Here is a 20,358-nt window from a genome sequence, read left to right as displayed (position 1 = left end):
AGGTGTCCCCCATCCTATATCTGTTATTTCATCTCCCTCTTAAGCCTAATCTCCTTCCCTTTCTCCCTCCGCTCTCCAACCTTCCTTCTTGCCCATCTGCACTGCTTCAGTATTTCACCTTCACCATCTCTTTCCTGCCTTTCTGTTTTTCACATCCGCTCCTGCTTTCTATCACAGACACACACCCATTTATGTGATGCATAAAAGGGATACTTTGAGGCTCATTTGTTGAGAAAGGCAGGATAATCCATATACAAATTACTCATTGGGAAAAGCAAAGCAAGGGGGCTGGGACCTGGACTTCTGTTTTGGTGAGGATAAAGCACCAGGGAGCAGTATTAAGACATCTCTAAGACAGGGATGGGCTACTGTTGGGGATTGGGGGCGTCACATTGGCCCCCTGGGGATCTCAGGGGCAACTGCACATTGTATTGCCTTAAAATAGGAATAAAGTTTTGTGCCTCAGTATCCCATTGCATCCCTTTGGGGAAGTGAAGCAGAACCTCAAAAGGCTGGAAGAGGGCCAAAAAAGGAAACATACTCAGAGATGTGCTACCATTTCAATGAGAAATGCATTACTGGTAATCTCCATGCTGTCTTCCTACAAAATCCTAGCATTGGTGAGATATCTGGGGGTGGAACTTAGTTTAAGAATTAAAAAGTCCTTTGCTTTCACCAAAAGGTTTATTGAGAAACTCAGGCAGAAGGGTCCATTAATAAGTCTAAGCTGTCTCTGAAGTGTCTAAACCTTTTCCCTCCGTCGTTAACTATCTTCACACTCCTCCCTTTTCCTCCCCTTCAGCCCCTAAACAGCCCGGCTGCCAAGGTACCTCTTGCCTTCTTCTTCCACCATTCACATGCGCCTCTCCCCCCGGGGGCATGTCTGGCACCCAGAGTTCACAGACCAGGCAGTTAACAGCCTCCACAACTGCTTCCCTTCCCCGAAGCCATTCTAGGCCCCAATATCCTTACCAACTACTTAAAACTACTAGCATTTAAACTACTAACAATCCCCCCTAAACCCCAATACCATTCTGGATGAACCACAGAACCTGCTTCTGACAATTGGCAGTTTACACTGCAGTATTTGGAATCCTTATAAAGTGGAAACCAATAGTGCCTCACTAAACTACAAATTCAAATATTCTACAGGATGTTGCTATCACAATTAAACTACGCTTCAAAGGGATCTAGGACTCCTAGTAGACCACAAGTTGAACTTGGACCAACAGTGTGATGCGGCAGCTAAAAAGGCCAATGTGATTCTAGGCTGCATCAATACGAGTATAGTTTCTAGATCAAGGGAAGTAATAGTGCCACTCTATTCAGCTTTGGTCAGGCCTTACTTGGAATAATCCTGTGTCCAGTTGTGGCCTCCGAAATTCAAAAGGATGTTGACAGGTTGGAACATGCCCAGAGGGCAACCAAAATGGTGAAGGATCTGGAAACCATCAAGCCCTATGAGGAGCGGCTTAGAGAGCTGGGTATGTTTACCCTGGAGAAAAGAAAATTAACAGCGGATATGATATCCATGTTTAAATATTGGAAAGGGTTGTATTGAGGATGGAGCAAGCTTGCTTTTTGCTGCTACAGAGAAAAAGAGACACCACAATGGATGCAAACGACAAAGAAAGAGGTTCCACCTAAACATTAGTAGGAACTTTGGGACAGTAAGAGCTCTTCGACAGTGGAATATACTTCCTTAGAGTTTGGTGGAGTTCTCTTCTTTGGAGGTCTTTAAACCAAGGCTGGATGGGGCTTGGAATGTGTATTCCTGCATGGCAGAAGAGGGTTGAACTGGATGGCCCTTGTGGTCTATTCCAACCCTATGATTCTATAATGCTAGTGGATTCCGGTTCCTTACCCACAGAGGCCACATTCTCGTAATTTTCCATCATTACAGAACTGTACATAAGTCTCTGCTTCTTCGTCAAAAGTTTCCATTCGTCCTCGGTGAAATATACTGCCACATCCGCAAAGGTCACCTGCAACAGAAAATAGCCCTCATCCAGAGAGTGACTAAGCCAAAGGGGAGGAAAGCACATGGTGCATCCAAATATTATTTGATCCCTTTAGAATTCAGTCTAGGAAATAAACTTTAAATGCTGTCAGCAAGAAAAAAGCTACTGCCTTTGAGATCCAGTTTGTCTCAAATCTTTTCAATATAATATACAATATAATAAACAATATAATTTAGGCCATGGCTGGGATATTGAAGATGGATTAGGATACTGACTATCCCAACACATACAGTACATTTAGCCACCAAAGAATTATGGTGCATTTAGACATTTCTTGCCAGATTTCGGAGGCAAATGTCATTTTTATAAAGCAGTTCTGGGGAGCACTCTGGGCTTAAGGGTCACTGGGCCCACCCCCAATTTATATCCAGAGACATTCTCCCATAGCCCCCAACATTTCATTGATGGGAAAAACAAGACACATGTGGACAAGCAACCCAGAAGGCAGTGAAGATGGCCAAAGTTGTTTATGAGGAAGATCACACAAGCTAGGAAAAGCACAGCAGTTTGCTTTTGCTTCAGCCTCCTGCAAAGGGCCATATCCTGTCTCCTTCTTTCCTCTCCTCTCCCCACTTTTGCGCTGATAGACTGCAAACTCAATTGCACTCAGGAACTGAAGTGAGCTGAGAGAGGGGAAAGTGGGAGGAGGATAGACCAACTGGGACATTTTTAAAAGCCCCTGAATAAGTGGGGTGACAGAGGATTAACCAGGACTGTCTCTGCCAAACTCGGACAGTATATTAATTGCTTCCTTTCATAAATTTGCCCAGAAGTGACACAGATGAAGCTAATAGGATAGTGACTCGCCAAACAGCTGTTGTACTTCGGCAGCCTCTTTCTGTTGGAGCCCAACTCCCTCCGCTTGGCCTCTGTGTTGGCCATCAGGTGGTCAAGGGGTCCTGGTGGCCCTGTTCTTGGTCACTTCCAGCAAGAGAAGCCCCAAAGCTGTGTACAAGGAGTCCGAGATGAAGTTCCTGAGAAAAGGGACCAGGGTTAGGATTGGCTTGGCAAGAAACCCTGCAGCACTCAAAGAGACAGAGAACAGCATCCTGCTGGTGACATACGCAGATGACATATGCCTCCTTTGGACCAATGCAGAGGTAGGCATCCCCTTCCTCCCTCTGTACCAAACGAAGCTTCCCAGACCTAGCATAGATTCACTGCAGCTCCCCTACACAACAGATACTCCATGCCTTCTTAGAGTGGTGGGGGATTAGGGGATGGGGAATTGGAGAGGGTCCTGGTTATGTCCCCGTAGATAGATGTGAAATGAGGGCATCACAAATAAATAAATCATCTGCTGAAACCTCCAGTGCTTTTCCCCAGCATCAGCCCTTTTCCCAAGAAGGCTGCATCCACACCATAGAAATAAGGCACTTTGATACCGGTTTAACTGCTCAGTACTATGGAATCCTGGGATTTTACATTCCCTGCCAGAGAGCTCTGGTGCCACAACAAACTACAAATCCCAGGATTCCACAAAATAGAGCCAGGAGAGTTAAAGCGGTTTCAAACTGGATTATTTCTTCAGTGCAGATACAGCCTGAGTCGGTTGAAAAAGGGTAGATGCACCCATGTCTTGTTTCATTCTTGGTAATATGAGTTATTCTGGTCTGTCTCCTTTCTTCTTGTCTGAAAATATATTAATAAGGAAACTGGGGAGACTTTTAAAACCTCCCAAAGGAGCCACTTTTGGCCTTTTTTGGGGGACTAGCCTCCTCTTAGAAGCCAAAGCCCAATGTTTGTGAAGAAGAAGAATAAGGATTGTATTAAAACTCTCCTCCCCATTTCTGATCCTTTTTAAAACCCATTTTCCCCAGAAGGAGCAGAGCTGCGTAAGAAAACCCTCTCAGAAAAGAGACACAAAAGACACACAAAGGGACACACTTCCTTCCTTTTGGCCCAAGGAGCCTGGCCTCCTTCTGACTCTGGAGCCTCAGGAGAGAAAGAGAGGCCTCTCTTCAACTGAGGCTTCAGAGAAGGTTCCAGAACATTATTCCCTCAGACACAAGCAAAACAAAATGGCCACCAGAACACAAAATGGCCACCTCCACCTCAGCGCTTGGCAGTTGGAGGCCTCAGCACAGCAGTGAAGCCTACCACTTCCAAGCCTTGTTCCTCTCCCCTCCTTCCTTCCCTCCTTGTCTTTGTCTCTCTCTGACCCCTTCTCACTCTCTGCTCCTCGCTCACTCTTCCTTGCGCAGAGCTAAATAGAGAGGCAGAAGCTCCCTCTTTCTTCCAAGGCTTCCAGGCCTTGTCCCTCTGATCCCTCTCCACTCTTCTCTCTCTCTCTCTCTCTCCTTCCTTCCTTGTTTCTGTCTATCTCTCTTTCCTTCCTCTCTCTCTCTCCTTCTTCCTTGTCTCTCTCCCCCGCTTCTCACTCTCTGCTCCTCGCTCTCTCTTCCGCACACAGAGCTAAATAGAGAGGCAGAAGCTCCTCCCCTTCTTCATTCTGGCCAATGGGGGCAGAGGAGCTGGAAGGCCCCGCCCCCTGCCCCACCCTCACAGGCTCCTCCTGCAGTTAATATGGAAGAAGGCAGGAGGGACTGAGGGGCTCTGGAGCCCCAGCCACACGGACACTGGCCAAAGGCACACATCCCCAAAGCCTAAGACCCATGAAATGGCAGCCCTATGCAGGGCAGGACCCTCCTCTCTCTGGCCCTGTGGATGCTGGGAGATCCAGTCCAGGGAATACACTCTAAATCCCATTGGCAAGAGAAAGGGCTACTACTACTCTCTGATGTCTCACTAGGTGTCAGAACCTGTTATTAAGATCAGTTATAAGGTTATATCTTTTCAGTTCATGTACATTCACTTGATTTTAAAACCTCCCAAAGGAGCTACTTTTGGGGTAGTTTGGGGGACAATCGTCATCTTAGTGGCCCTCCTATTAGAGACCCCTCCTCTCTTGACCCAAATCCTTTATGAGCCAAAAACCCCTTTGTTAGGAAGCGAACACCGAATATCTCAGGAAGGCTCTATATCTGTGAGGTTTGGAATCCTCTGATCAATGGTCCACATCCAAACGTATACCAAAAGTAGAAAGTCTATTGTAAGAGCATTGCAGTAGTGATCTGTAACACTTTTTTGCAGAGTCTGAGGCTTCAGAGAAAAATGTACACTTTTAAAATTATTATTATTATGATTAACCTTTATTTATGAAGCGCTGTAAATTTACACAATGTTGTACATACAAAAACGCCCCTCCTTTCTCCCCCTGCTAGTTCCCCACCCCACATACACTTAGCCAGGTCCCCATCACAACCTAGCCTCACTCAAGACATTTGCAACATAGCCAGCTAGTTGTCTAAAACAACACTCCAAAGCAGTTAATGGGGCCCCACTTAGAAACTAACACCACTTTAATATTCTACCCATATACTCTCCACCCCCCACCCCCCAACATCTTAGCTAACAGAACAATATAGATCAGATATCTCAAAACATACATGAAGTGATTGTATATGAACTGAATATATACAGCATTATAACTGATCTCAATAACAGGTTCTGACAATATCTCCCAAGGCCCCCTCCCTCCAGGACCCCCTTCCACTCTTCCCCTCCGTCTCTCTGTCTCTCCTCTGAAGGCCTCAAACTGCCAACTGCCAAGCGCTCAGGCAGAGGCAGCCATTTTGTGTTCTGGGGGCCATTTTGTGCTGTTTGCGACTATGGAGAATGTTCCAGAACCTTCTCTGAGGCCCCAGTTGAACAGAGGCTTCTCTTTCTCTCCTGAGGCTCCAGAGAGAGAAGGAGGCCTGGCTCCTTGGGCCAAAAGCAAGGAAGTGTGTCTCTTTGTGTGTCTAGTCCTCTCCTTTCTTGGGAGACTCTGTGGGGCCATGAGATTTTTTTTGGGGGGGAGGGGGAATCCCAGAGAAACCATGGAACCTCAGAATATGATCAAGATTACAAGGTTCTTTCTGAGGAAGGAGAGGCAAACTAGGAGAGGCTGTAGCTGTTTGCTTTTGCCTGAGCCTCTGGGAACAACCCCTCTTCTCCTTTCTCCTCGGCTGTCTTCATGGAGGGCAGACTCCTTTTCCCCTTTGGACTCAGTTTGCAGCAATGGCAGTGAGCTCAAGAGAAGGGGAGAAATGGCAGGAGAGGAGGAGGAGGAAGAAGAAACCAGGACATTTTAAAAGCAGCTGAAAAGGTGGGAGGGCAGAGGATGAACCAGGGGAGGGTCCCTGCCAAATTGGGAGAGTTGGGGGGCATTCAGAAGGAGCTGGGCTGGAAATGGAGGAGGAGAAGGGGGCTTGCAAAATGACCTCCGTGGATGAGAAAGCTGGGCCAAGTCCATGAAATAAAATGGCCCAGTGAAATGGTGTCCATATTATAGGAGCCAGTGTGGCATAGTGGTTTGAGCATAGCTGAACTATGACTCTGGAGATCAGATTTGGAATCCCAGCTCTGCCATGGAAGCCCATTGGGGGACTTTGGGCAAGTCACACTCTCTCAGCCTCAGGGAAAGGCAATGGGAAAACTATTCTGAAGACATTTGCCAAGGAAACCCTGTGATAGGTCTGCCTTAGGGTCACCATAAATTCAAAACGACTTGGAGACACGCAATAATAACAACAACAAAAGCAATGTCTATTATATAAAATGGCAAAAACAAGAGTTGCTCTTGGAATTTACATTGTGTTTCTATGTTTTCAAGCTTTGGATGGTTCAATCCATGGGTAAAGAAATCTCTAGATAGAGAGGTCCATCATCGTCCTCCTCATCATCATCATGAAAAAATAGAGGGTCTTCTTTATCAGATTTTTATCAGGAGGGCGACTAAAATGGTGAAGGGTCTGGAAACCATGCCCTATGAGGAACGCCTTAGGGAGCTGGGGATGTTTAGCCTGGGGAAGAGAAAGTTAAGAGGTGATATGACAGCCCTGTTTAAATACTTGAAGGGATGTCATATTGAGGAGAGAGCAAGCTTGTTTTCTGCTGCTCCAGAGACTAGGACCCGGAGCAATGGATGAATGCAAAGGAAAAGAGATTCCAGTTCAACATTAGGAAGGACTTCCCGACAGTAAGGGCTGTTCGACAGTGGAGCAAACTCCCTCAGAGATTTTGGTGGAGTCTTCCTCCTTGGAGGTCTTTAAACAGAGGCTGGATGGCCATCTGTCAGGGATGCTTTGATAGAAAGTTCCTGCATGGCAGAATGGGGTTGGACTGGATGGCCCCTGCAGTCTCTTCCAACTCTACAATTCTATGATCAAAAGTGTTAAAAATCAAACAGGAGAAAGGCACCACTGTTTTGTGCATTTTGGATGTTATTGTTTACAGTGTGGCCAAAACACCTTCTCCTGGATATGCTTTCTAGATTCCAGGATACTACATTTTTTTTTTAACTTTGGTGCTAAAAGGAAAAAAACCATATAGGACCAACAACAACAACACAGATACAATTAAGAGACCTGACAGAATACAAATATTCACAAGCAACAAAACTTGTGAAACATACTAAGGCAGGGTACAGGCCGCCAGAAAGAGGCGCGTCCCTGGCCCTACTTCTAATAACTTGTCAATTAGTATTTTTCAGTTTTTGTTTTTTTTTTCCTTTTCCTTTGCCTGGGAAAAGCGGGGGGGGGGGGTACAGATGAAGATAAGAGGAACAGGTGCATGTCCCATTTTCACACCCCACTGAAATGGGCACCACCTTGGACTTCAATCAAGTTTGAGCTGAAGCTTCATCAAAAGAATTTTTTTTTTCAGAGACATTGCCTCTTTTTCTTGTCTATATTCCTTGTTTGTGTTCTTCATTCATGTTTCTGTTTGTTTTCTGTCAACAACTGAGGTTTTTATAAGTGATAAATGATAAGTGATAAAGTTCAATCATACACAATCCTAAATCAAATCACATCCCAAAACATAAGCCTACATATACATGCACATATGTTCCTGACATAAGCAACAAACATGTGATTTTCACAATAAAGTTAATAAAGCAATCCTATTGAAAAGAAATAAGCTCATCAAGCTCCATGATCAAAGACATAATTGTGTTTGTCGTCAGGATTCCTATTGTTAAGTGTGGAATTGGCATGAAATTCAAGTCAAGCATGGTAAGTTTTTTCTCAGGACGCTCTTTGAAAGGAGGGAGACCTTTATATCACACGTTTGGAGATAGTCTTAAAGTGTGAAGGCCAGATCTATTCTGATTAAATGGCGTTACACAACAAGAGCTATTTCCATAGTGATCTCCCTGAGGAAACGTGAGATGGGAAAGATGCCCCTGGAGTGGAAGACACCCTGGTCATTCCTATTCTGTTATGAGGGCAGTCCAGAGAAGCATAGTAACAGTTGCTTGGCAAGAGTCTGTAACATCAGGCTAAAAATTATAGTTTCTCATTGAGATGTGATTCTGACAGCAGATACAATATTCTTTATAATGGAGTTCTCCTATTGAAGCATGAACCAAATATACAATACATCACTATCAGAAGATTAGCTTGGTGTCCAGAATAAATAAACTCCGGAGAATCAGATCCAGCAAAAGTGTCAAAGGGTTAAAAAGCAATGAGAATATGTGTGTTTAATTAATGCTATACACTGTCTTTCTGAAATTGGACCGACTGGAAGATGTTATTGCCTGTTGATGGTAAGAATGTTAATATTTTGGTAACTGCTAGACAGGTTTGTTTTGTTCTGAGTTTAGAGTGTCATATAAACATAGTTAATAGTTGATAGTATCATGCAATATGAATATTGATGAAGCATCAAAAAGGGGGAATGTGGTGGAAATTCCTTGTTGAAATAAAAAACTATAGAAAGATGGAGTCACCTTTGTCAGCCAGAGAGATAGTTCTCAAAATAGAGGCTTGGAGTTTAGAAAAACTAGAGCAAAGGAATAATGAGTGCATCTTGACCTAAATGGAAGCTGGCACCAGTAAAAAGACATAACATAAACTACCGAGATAAGGATACATAGTTGACATTCAGAAGCAAGGTTAGAAGGAAAACTACTGAATTACTAAAGGAGGGGGTAAGGAGTGATGATGAAGTTTTAATGTATGTATGTATTTCTGTTCTGATTATAAGAATTCTGTATGTTTACATTGTAATTAGCCAATCAGGTGTATGGAAGAAGCTTCTTTGTCTTCAATAATATAAAAAGAGCCATTTTGTCTTGTTCAGGGCCTCAGCTTTTTGGAACTTGAATTCCACTGAGTTCAATGTTTTCCTTTGTCGACAATTGGAAATAAACTTATGGATTTTCAATTACTAGGTCCTCTTGCCAATTCTTTTGCTCTGTCAGTCCTAGATTTTTAAGTTTCCTGAAATTTCTGTTACAAAACAAATAAACCTAAGCGTCCAATTCTGAGACTAACTTCCAAGATCCGCTCTTTAACTCTCTCTCTCTCGATCTCCAACCGACACAATTCCCCCAACTGTCTCTTGGTCTCTCAGGCCTTATATCTCCTTCTCACGGAAGCTTCCAGAAGAACCTTCATCTTGCTCTCTGATTGGTCAAGAGAGCCTTCCGTAGCAGTGATGTCACTCTGTATTTGCATAAACCTCCCTTTTCTGCCTGAAGAAGACCTCCATTGACTGGAGCCCAGTCATTACACTTTCCCAAGGCAAGGCTTGCACCTATTTCCCAATGTTGTTCTTGGGGTCTGCCTTCCAGTTGTTTCCAGGTCTTATGGTGACTTTATGGGAGTCTCTGAAGGGGTTTTCTTGGCAGGTTCCTTCAGAGTGGGTTTCCCATGGCCATCCTCTGAGGCTGAGAGAGTGTGACTTGCCCAAGGCTTCAGTTCTTTTGGAAGCCTTTTTGCTTTATCTTCTAGAAGGCAGCTGAGGAGTTGCTTCTTGCATTGAAGAATGAGAGGAACCTTCTGGCATCCAAAAGGCTAACATTCTATGGAGTTATGTCTGATAATATGAATATATAGGATTGCAATACCTGTTCATTTATTAAAAGGTTTATAGTGCACCCCATATCATAGAATCTCATAGCAATGCCCCTTAATAGCAGTTAGCCAAATTAAACAGTATATAAAACAAAAACATGAAACAAGCTAGACAAGGCAACTGTTACATGGATTTGTAATTGGTTGACTGGCCAAACCCAAAGGATATTCAACAGTGGCTCCTTTTCATCCTGGAGAGAAGTGACCAGTGGGGTGTCCAGTGGGGCTCTGTCCTGAGGCCAGTGCTATTCAACATCTTTATCAATGACTTGGACGACAGAAATGGGGGAATACTTATCAAATTTGCAGATGAAACCAAATTAGGACGAGAAGCTAACACTCCAGAGGACAGGATCAAAATTCAAAATGACCTGAACAGACAAGAAAGCTGGGCCGAAGCTAACAAAATGAAATTCGACACAGAGAAATTTAAGGTACTGCTTAGGGTGGAAAAATGAAATGCACAGATATAGGATGGGGGAGACCTGGCTGAATGAAACTATGTGTGAAATGGATCTAGGAGTCCAAGTAGACCACAAGTTGAACATGAGTCAACAGTGCGATGCGGCAGATAAAAAGGCCAATGCAATTTTAGGCTGCATCAATAGAAATATAGTGTCTAGATCAAGGGAAGTAACAGTGCCACTCTATTCTACTCTAGTCAGGCCCCACCTGGAACACTGTGTCCAATTCTGGGCACCACAATTTTAAAAGGATGTTGAGAAATTGGAGCATGTCCAAAGAGAACGATTAAAACAGTGAAGGGTCTGGAAACAATGCTCTATGAGGAACGCCTTAGGGAACTGGGGATGTTTAGCCTGGAGAAAAGAAGGCTAAGAGGTGAGATGATATCCCTGTTTAAATACTTGAAGGGATGTCATATTGAGGAGGGAGCAAGCTTGTTTTTTGCTGCTCCAGAGAACAGGACGCTGAACAATGGATGCAAGCTCCAGGAAAAGAGATTCTGCCTCAACATTAGGAGGATCTCACTGACAGTTCGTCGTTCGACAGTGGAACAGACTCCTTCCTCAGAGTGCAGTGGAGTCTCTTTCCTTAGAGGTCTACACAGACGCTGGATGGCCATGTGTCGGGGAAGCTTTGATTGAGAGTTCCTGCATGGCAGGGGGTGGACTGGATGGCCCCAGTGGTGTCTTCCAACTCTATGATTCTAAGATCATAGAAGTCACAATGGGCCAGTCTCATTCCTTCAGGCAAGGAGCATCACCTTGATGTTGCAATGGGCCAGTCTTAATCCTTCAGGTAAGTAGCACAAGACTTAAATCACAATAGTCCTGTCTATTGGCCAGTCTCAGTCCATAAAGCAAGGGGCCTCAGCCTGAAGTCACAATGGGCCATTCTCAATCCTTCAGGTAAAGAGTACCAGCCTCAACTCATAATAGTCCCATATCAATCTCTAAGGAAGGTACTTGAGGCTGAGATCACAATGGGCCAGTCTCAATCTTCAGGAAAGGAGCATCAGCCTGACGTCACAATAGTCTCATCTTAATCCTTCAGGTTGGGAAAATCAGAATGCAATCACAGTGGGACAGTCTCAATCTCTCAGGCAACGAGCATCAGCCTGAGGTAATGGGCCAGTCTCATTCCCTCAGGTATGGAGCACCAGTCTGAAGTGACAATAGTCTCATCTAAATCCTTCAGGAAAGGAGGATCAGCTTGAGATCACAACAATAGGCCAGTCTCAACCCTTCGGCAATTTACTAAATAGCCAGGTACCCGAGGTGGTATTTAGGGTAGCAAAGTTCTGTTACATTGTATGTAAACTCCGACCCCAAATGGTAAATGGGAACTAACATAGGCAAGTCTGTAAATCTGTTAGGTTAAGACATTTAGGGAAGAACCTAGGAAGTAACGAAGTTCGACCTTGGACATGTCTGAGTTCAATGTTTGTCAACAAAAAATTGGGATCATAATATTTTAGAATATGATATCCGCTGTTTACCATCTAAGTTGCCGCCTTACTTTGCTTATGCCTCAAAATCTGTGCATACTATAGACATAAAGTTTTAACGCAAGGGCACTGGGAACTAACAAAGCCAATTTTGTATAGACCGTATGATCTTAGGAGAATCCTAGGAGAGTTGGCGGTTGGCACCAGATTTGCCTTAATTATTTTTTGAAATGGTAAGAGCCTTTGCTTTTATTTATGATTTTAATGCTTGTATAATTGTGTATGATGTTAATGTTCATAATCGTGTATAGAAATCTATGAATTTCTGTTGTGACTTTCCATATTTATATGTTGTGATTTTGTTGGTCAATGACCGAATAAATTTTATACTATACATTAACAATACCTAAAGGTTTTCCTGATGATCTATTATAGCGACTCCCTGAGATAGGCAGTATTCGCAGGCAAAGGAGGACCAAGAGAGCCCTGGAGAGGCTTATCTTGGGGTGGCTCTGGATCTCTGGTGCTGCAAGAAACTACAAATCCCAGGATTCCTCAGGATGGAGCCAGGAGAGTTAACACAGTTTCAAACTGGAATATTTCTACAGGGCAGATACAGCCTGAGCTGGTTGTAAAAGGGTTGAAGCACCTAAGTCTGGTTTTTACCCTCTTAATAATGGTTTTCCTTTTCAAAAAATAAGCACTTTGTTTTTCTGTCTAATCCTTATTTTTGTTTTTTGTTTCTATATTTGTTTCTTTCATTCTTGGTAATATGAGATGATCTGGTTTGTCAACTTCCTTCGTGCGTAAAAGTCTCTGAGTAAGAAAACTGGGGAGACTTCTAAAACCTCCCAAAGGAGGTACTTTTCGTCTTTTTTGGGAGACAAGCCTTGTCTTAGAAGGCAAAGTGTGATGTTTGTGAAGAAGCAAAATAAGGATTGTATTAAAACTATCTTCCCTTTCTGATCCCTTTTGAAACCCATGTTCCCCAGAAAGAGCAGAGCTGTGTAATAAGAAAACCCTCTCAGAAAAGAGACACACTTCCTTCCTTTTGGCCCAAGGAGCCTGGCTTCCTTCTCTCTCTGGAGCCTCAGGAGAGAAAGAGAAGCCTCTGTTCAACTGAGGCCTCACAGAAGGTTCTGGAACATTATTCTCCACAGTCACGAGCAGCACAAAATGGCCTCCGGAACACAAAATGGCCCCTCTGCCTGAGCGCTTGGCAGTTGTCAGTTGGAGGCCTTCAGGGGAGAGAGAGACTGAGGGAAGAGTGGAAGGGGGTCCTGGAGGGAGGGGGCCTTGGGAGATATAGGGCCTTCCTGAGATATTCAGGGTTCGCTTCCTAACAAAGGGGTTTCTGGCCTCATAAAGGATTTGGGGCAAACTGGATCTGAACGGCAGTAATAGCCTTTTCTCTTGCCAATGGGATTCACAGTGTATTCCCTGGACTGGATCTCCCAGCATCCACAGGGCCAGAGACAGGAGGGTCCTGCCCTGCATAGGGCTGCCATCTCATGGGTCTTAGGCTCTGGGAATGTGTGCCTTTGGCCAGTGTCTGTGTGGCTGGGGCTCCAGGGTCCCTCAGTCCCTCCTGCCTTCTTCCATATTAACTGCAGGAGGAGCCTGTGAGGGTGGGGCAGGGGGAGGGGTCTTCCACCTCCTCTTACACCATTGGCCAGAATGAAGAAGGGGAGGAGCTTCTGCCTCTCTATTTAGCTCTGTGCGCGGAAGAGAGAGTGAGACGGGGACAGAGAGAGACAAGGAGGAAGGAGAGAGACAAAGACAAGGAGGGAAGGAGAGGAGAGGAGAGGGACAAGGCCTGGAAGTGGTAGGCTTCACTGCTGTGCTGAGGTCTCCAACTGCCAAGTGCTGAGGTGGAGGTGGCCATTTTGTGTTCTGGAGGCCATTTTCTGCTGCTTGTGACTGTGGGGAATAATGTTCTGGAACCTTCTCTGAGTCTCAGTTGAACAGAGGCTTCTCTTTCTCTCCTGAGGCTCCAGAGTCAGAAGGAGGCCAGGCTCCTTGGGCCAAAAGGAAGGAAGTGTGTCCTTTGTGTGTCTTTTGTGTCTCTTTTCTGAGAGGGTTTTCTTATTACACAGCTCTGCTCCTTCTGGGGAACAAGGGTTTTAAAAGGGGTCAGAAATGGGAAGCATAGTTTTAATGTAAGCCTTATTCTTATTCTTCTTCACAAACATTGCACTTTGGCTTCTAAGAGGAGGCTAGTCCCCCAAAAAAGGCCAAAAGTGTCTCCTTTGGGAGGTTTTAAAAGTCTCCCCAGTTTCCTTATTAAGAGATTTTCATGGAAGAAGGAAGGAGGCAGAGCAGACCATCTCATATTATTACCAAATAAACATAGAAACAAACAAGAACAACAAAAATCAGCATTAGACATAAAAGCAAACTGCTTCTTTCTTTTAAAGGAAACCCATTATTATTGTCTACCAATTGTCTATATGAAAACCAATTACAATTTATTCCTTTTCCTCTTAATTCTTCTTGTGTCATCATTGTGTATTTGTTTTGTGTTTTCTTTAAAATATCTGAGTATCTAATCCAGTTATTACTCCTATATTCTTCTCTTCTAATCAAAGATTCTGCTGGGGAAACCCACAGTGGTATTTTACTGCACCATTTCCATTTATTTTTATTCCATATTAAAAGTAATGATTTACGTATTATGTTATTGTTGAAATTTCTATCCATTTTTACTTTTCCATAGAAGAGGTATGCATGTATCCCATATCTTAGCTCATAACTTTCCAATACTAATAATCTTTTATCTTCTAATTTAAACCAATCTGTTAGCCAATCAAAAACGCATGCTTCAAAATACCATTTCAAATTTGGAAATGCCATCCCGCCTTTTTCAATTTTATCCTCAATGATTTTACTTTGTATTCTTGCTTTTTTCTTTTGCCACACAAATTCCCTCATATCCTTCTTCCACCTATTGAATGGTGCATTATTCAAAATTACTGGGAGATTTTGAAAAAGAAAAATCATTTTAGGGACGATAATCATCTTTATCGTCGCAGTTCTACCCATCCAAGATAATTTCAATTTATCCCACTTTTTCATATCATTTTAAATCTCTTTCCAAATTTTTTCATAATTGTTTTGAAATAATTCTTTATTATTAACTGTTATTATGATACCCAGATACTTTACCATTTTTTTAATTTGGAACCCTGTTTTCTTCTTCATCTCTTCTTCTCCTTCTTTGGACAAGTTCATAGAGAGCATTGTTGTTTTTGTGTTATTAATTTTAAAGCCTGTTACTTTCCCATAATGCCTAAGAATTCTCATCAAGTTTTCTATGCTATCATTTGGCTCTGTAATTGTTAAAACTAAATCGTCCACATAGGCCCTAAGTTTGTACACTTCATTACCCACTTTTACTCCCTCTATTGTCTTTTCTTTTCTAATTTTGTTTAATAATATCTCCAATGCAGTTATAAATAAAAGAGGGGAAAGGGGACATCCTTGCCTTACACCTTTAGTTACACTGAATTTTTCTGTTTTCCCCCCGTTAATTAACACTGTTGCTTCTTGAGATGTATATATCCTTTGAATCCAAGTATAAAAATTTTCTCCAACCCCCATTTTCTTTAATACCCCAAACATGAAGTCCCACCTGATGTTATCAAATGCCTTCTCCGCGTCTAGAAAAATCATGACCAATTTTTTATGAATATTTTTTTCGTGTATATCAATTATATTTCTAATATTATCCTTTATTTTTCTACTGGGGAGAAAGCCGTTTTGGTCTGTATCAATCCAATTTATTAATACTTTCTTAAATCTGTTTGCTAAAATTGAAGCTAATAATTTATAATCTGCATTTAATAAAGCAATTGGTCTATAATTTTTGGGGTCTAATAAATCTTTATCTTCCTTTGGAATTAAGATTATGTTGGCCTGACTCCATGTTTGAGGTAATTTGTCTCTAATACCTTGGTTCATAGTTTCCACTAAATATGAACATATTGAGTCTTCAAATATTTTATAAAACTCATTGGAAAAACCATCTGGGCCTGCTGCTTTCCCTGATTTACTCCTCCCAATAGCCTGTGATAGTTCTTCCTTTGTTATGGGTTCATTTAACAGTCTTTTTTGTTCCTCTGTTATATCTTTTATTTCAGCTTGCTCCAAATAATCCTCAATTTTCTTTTTTTCTTTTTTTTGTATTTACCTTCTTTAAATAAATCCGAATAATAGTTATAAAAGGTTTTTTTAATCCCTTCTTTATCTGATATAATCTTCCCTCCTTCTTTTATTTTCAAAACTGTTCTTTTTACTCTTTCCTTTTTTAAATAGTACGCTAACACTTTCCCTGGTTTGTTTGATGCCTCATAATATCTATGTCTTACATATTTCAACTTTCTATTTATTTCTTCTGTTGTTAATATTTCTATTTGTTTTTGGATATATTTAATTTCCTGCTTTGCTTCTTTATTACTCCCCTCTCTCTTTAAAATATTTTCCCAGTTTCTTAATTGTCTATTCAATTCCTCCATTTTTATTCCCTTCTTTTTTTTTCTGTTCTGCCCCTTTTTTAAATAAGCAGCCTCTTATAACAGCCTTCATGGTGTCCCATATTATTCCCATTGAGCATTCACCATTCATGTTTTCCTTAAAAAAATTCTCAATGTCCGTCTTTATTTCTCCTACGATCTTCTCATCTTTCAGCAAGTTTTGGTTCAGACACCAGTTATATTCTCTCTTTCCAAATCGAAATTCTACACTAACGGGGTTGTGGTCTGACCACACCTTGGGATGCGTCTTTACATTATTAATTTTTGAAATAATATTTGTAGAAGCCCAGATCATATCAATTCTTGCCCAAGATTTATGACAATTAGAAAAAAAAGTAAATTCTTTTGAGTCCCCATATTTTGCTCTCCACACATCTTGCATTGTAAACATTTCCATCATCTCAAAGAAATCCCTTGGGAGTTTTCCTTGATTTTTTTTCATTACTCTGTCTGAGTGTCTATCTAATTTTGTATCTACCACCCCGTTCCAATCTCCCACCATTATATATGATTCATATTCCCAATCAATTAATGTCTCACTTATTTTTTTATAAAATTTGCCTTTATTTGTGTGGGGGCCATAAATACCAATCACTAATATCTTTTGCATATTGAATAACATCTCTACTGCTAAAAAGTGACCTTCTGGGTCATCACTTATTTTCTTTGCCTCATATTTGTTATTTACATACATTACCACCCCTTTTTTCTTTGTTTTGGTTGCAGAAACAAATTCTTGTCCTAATTTATGACATCGCAAATATTTCTTGTCTTTATTTTTGATTCTAGTCTCCTGCAGGCAGCATATATCTAGTTTCATCTTTCCTAAATAGTGGAATATTTTCTTTCTCTTCTGGGGAGTGTTCAAACCCTGTACGTTCCAAGTACAGATTTTCAAATTAGTGTGTGAGCCCATTATGCATTTATAAATATCTTACTGCCGAATATTCAAATTATACTAATCACAGTCTTAGTTGTCAAAGTATTCATCAAAATTGTTGTCTTCCTCTTCCCGGTATTGTTGGTCCCTCCAGTCTAAATCAATTAATTCTTCTGAATAAGTCATCTGTCCATCCAAATTCATTGATATGCCACTTTGGTCACCTCTCAATTCTTCTCTCTTATCTCCTTCGTCTTCTTCATCAAAGGTTGGTTCATCATCTGTAGGGAGTTTTGAATTTAACTCTCCTGTTGCCTCTCCTCTTTCTTCCTCTTCCTCTTCTTCTTGCTCATCTTTATTGGGATCATCAGTTTCATCTTCATCCATATCATTTCCGTCTGTCTTTTCCTTCTTTTTTCTCAGAAATGCTTTAGCTTGTTCTGGTGTGTGAATTTTAATTCTCTTTTTTCCCCACCAAAATGTTATCCCTTCAGGGGTTTGCCATCTGTATTGTATTTTTTCTCTCCTCAGAAAAGCTGTCAAATTTGTGTACTCACGTCTTTTACGAAGTAATCTAGCCGGGATGTCTTTTAATACTTTCACTTCATGACCATCAAATTCAAAAGGTATTTCATTATGTTTGTTTAGAAAAGCATCCCTAGTCCTTTTTCTAACAAAATGCAATGAAATATCCCTTGGCACTCCTTTTTGTTTTGCAATCTGCGAGTTCACTCGATACAATTTGTCTATCTCCGTTTCCAAATTGGATACTTCTTTGTCCATAAATTCTGCTATTTTCGGGATTAATTTTTCCATTAAATTCTCATTTTTCTCCTCAACAATGCCTCTCAGTTTCACGGCTCGTTCTCTCATCCTTTGCTCCCAGATGGCTCTTTCATCTAATTCTTCTTCCCTTTTTTGGTCCGTCCTTGTTAGTTCCCTTTCACATTTTTCGCTTCTAAATTCCAATATGTCGACTCTTTTTTTTGTATTCTGCATTTCCACCATTAATTTATCCACCGTTAGGTTAATTTGCTTTAAATCTGCTCGTATCTCTTGTTTTATCTCTTTTTTAAATTTATTCATCTCTTGAGCAAGGTTTTGAGCAAAGTTTTTAGAAATCTCCTGTGCAAGGTTTACAGAGAGACCATCTACTTTCTCTAAAATTAATTGGTTTATATCCACACTTCCAAGTCCTTCTGAAGATTGACGTCTTGGGATCTGGTTCTGAGCATTTGCTCTTGTATTTCTTTTGGGGTTCATATTGGTATCCCTATCTGTCTTCCCCTCCCTTTTCCCCGTTTTTATAGAGTTAAACTTAGTCCGTTCCCAAGAGCCAGTCAGTAAGGCTATCACTCCTTTATTCCTCCAAACTTTCTGCTGTTGTAGTGACTGTTATATTATTAACTATTCCTCTGCTGTTCACCTCTGTTATCCTCCAGAGCCCTTTAGAGCAGCTCCTCCCCTTCAATTCAGTCCAATTATCCCCCCCCCAGTCTTCTACTCCTCTTTAAGTCTCCTTACTGTTTCCAAATCTTTCATCCACACTTTGTTTTATCTCTGTATGATACTGTTCTTTTAAATTCTCTGTCTTTTTTCTCTATGCTTATAAATTTCTTATTTCCAGGTTCAGTCTAGCTCTAGTTCCACTTTATGGTTTCTTGACACTCTATCCTTCTTCTCTATGGGAATGGAGTTTTTACTTCCTGGTTTAGTCTATCTCTCACGCCACTCTATGGTTTCTTGCCCCTCTATCCTTCTTCTCTATGGGAATGGAGTTTTTACTTCCTGGTTTAGTCTATCTCTCGTTCCGCTCTATGGTTTCTTGCCCCTCTATCCTTCTTCTCTATGGGAATGGAGTTTTTACTTCCTGGTTTAGTCTATCTCTCGTTCCGCTCTATGGTTTCTTGCCCCTCTATCCTTCTTCTCTATGGGAATGGAGCTTTTACTTCCTGGTTTAGTCTATCTCTCGTTCCGCTCTATGGTTTCTTGCCCCTCTATCCTTCTTCTCTATGGGAATGGAGCTTTTACTTCCTGGTTTAGTCTATCTCTCGTTCCGCTCTATGGTTTCTTGCCCCTCTATCCTTCTTCTCTATGGGAATGGAGTTTTTACTTCCTGGTTTAGTCTATCTCTCGTTCCGCTCTATGGTTTCTTGCCCCTCTATCCTTCTTCTCTATGGGAATGGAGCTTTTACTTCCTGGTTTAGTCTATCTCTCGTTCCGCTCTATGGTTTCTTGCCCCTCTATCCTTCTTCTCTATGGGAATGGAGTTTTTACTTCCTGGTTTAGTCTATCTCTCGTTCCGCTCTATGGTTTCTTGCCCCTCTATCCTTCTTCTCTATGGGAATGGAGTTTTTACTTCCTGGTTTAGTCTATCTCTCGTTCCGCTCTATGGTTTCTTGCCCCTCTATCCTTCTTCTCTATGGGAATGGAGCTTTTACTTCCTGGTTTAGTCTATCTCTCGTTCCGCTCTATGGTTTCTTGCCCCTCTATCCTTCTTCTCTATGGGAATGGAGTTTTAACTTCCTGGTTTGGTCTATCTCTCGTTCCGCTCTATGGTTTCTTGCCCCTCTATCCTTCTTCTCTATGGGAATGGAGTTTTTACTTCCTGGTTTAGTCTATCTCTCGTTCCGCTCTATGGTTTCTTGCCCCTCTATCCTTCTTCTCTATGGGAATGGAGCTTTTACTTCCTGGTTTAGTCTATCTCTCGTTCCGCTCTATGGTTTCTTGCCCCTCTATCCTTCTTCTCTATGGGAATGGAGTTTTAACTTCCTGGTTTGGTCTATCTCTCGTTCCGCTCTATGGTTTCTTCCGCTCTTTGGTCTCTTCCTTTGCTTCTTCTACTTTCTTCCTTCTGCTCTCCACTCTCAGCACCTCCTTCTTCGCTTTTCTCCTCCCCTCTTCTCTTTCAGTCTTCTCCAAGCTCCGTTTCCTCAGCAACCGCTTGATTCCTTCTCTCTCTCTCTCTCTCTTTCGTCTCTCCTGCTCTCTTCTCCTTGTGTCTTCAAGGCCGTCAGTTGTGGGCTGTGGAGTTCTCCAGATAAGCAGAATGGGCTAGGATTGATTTGTTTTAACCCTTTAGTCTATCCCCACTGTATTTCAAAAATGT

The 20,358-nt window shown here is 41.9% G+C and overlaps 1 protein-coding gene across 1 annotated transcript in view; it reads right to left on the bottom strand.

Annotated features, from left to right (window-relative positions):
- LOC149301585 (uncharacterized) overlaps positions 1 to 19,790 on the bottom strand; it is a 339,201-nt gene extending 319,411 nt beyond the window's left edge. Inside the window, exon 1 of the mRNA XM_089484051.1 lies at positions 17,062 to 19,790. The gene's annotated coding sequence lies outside the window, so the exon portion shown is untranslated. The remainder of the gene's footprint in view (positions 1 to 17,061) is intronic.
- Positions 19,791 to 20,358: the final 568 nt, after the last annotated feature.

The sequence above is a fragment of the Sceloporus occidentalis genome, unplaced genomic scaffold (genome assembly GCF_023333645.1).
Source record: "Sceloporus occidentalis isolate IW3139 unplaced genomic scaffold, rSceOcc1.0.p SCAF_21, whole genome shotgun sequence".
Lineage (NCBI taxonomy): Eukaryota > Metazoa > Chordata > Lepidosauria > Squamata > Phrynosomatidae > Sceloporus > Sceloporus occidentalis.
This window is presented reverse-complemented; position numbering and strand designations above follow the sequence as displayed.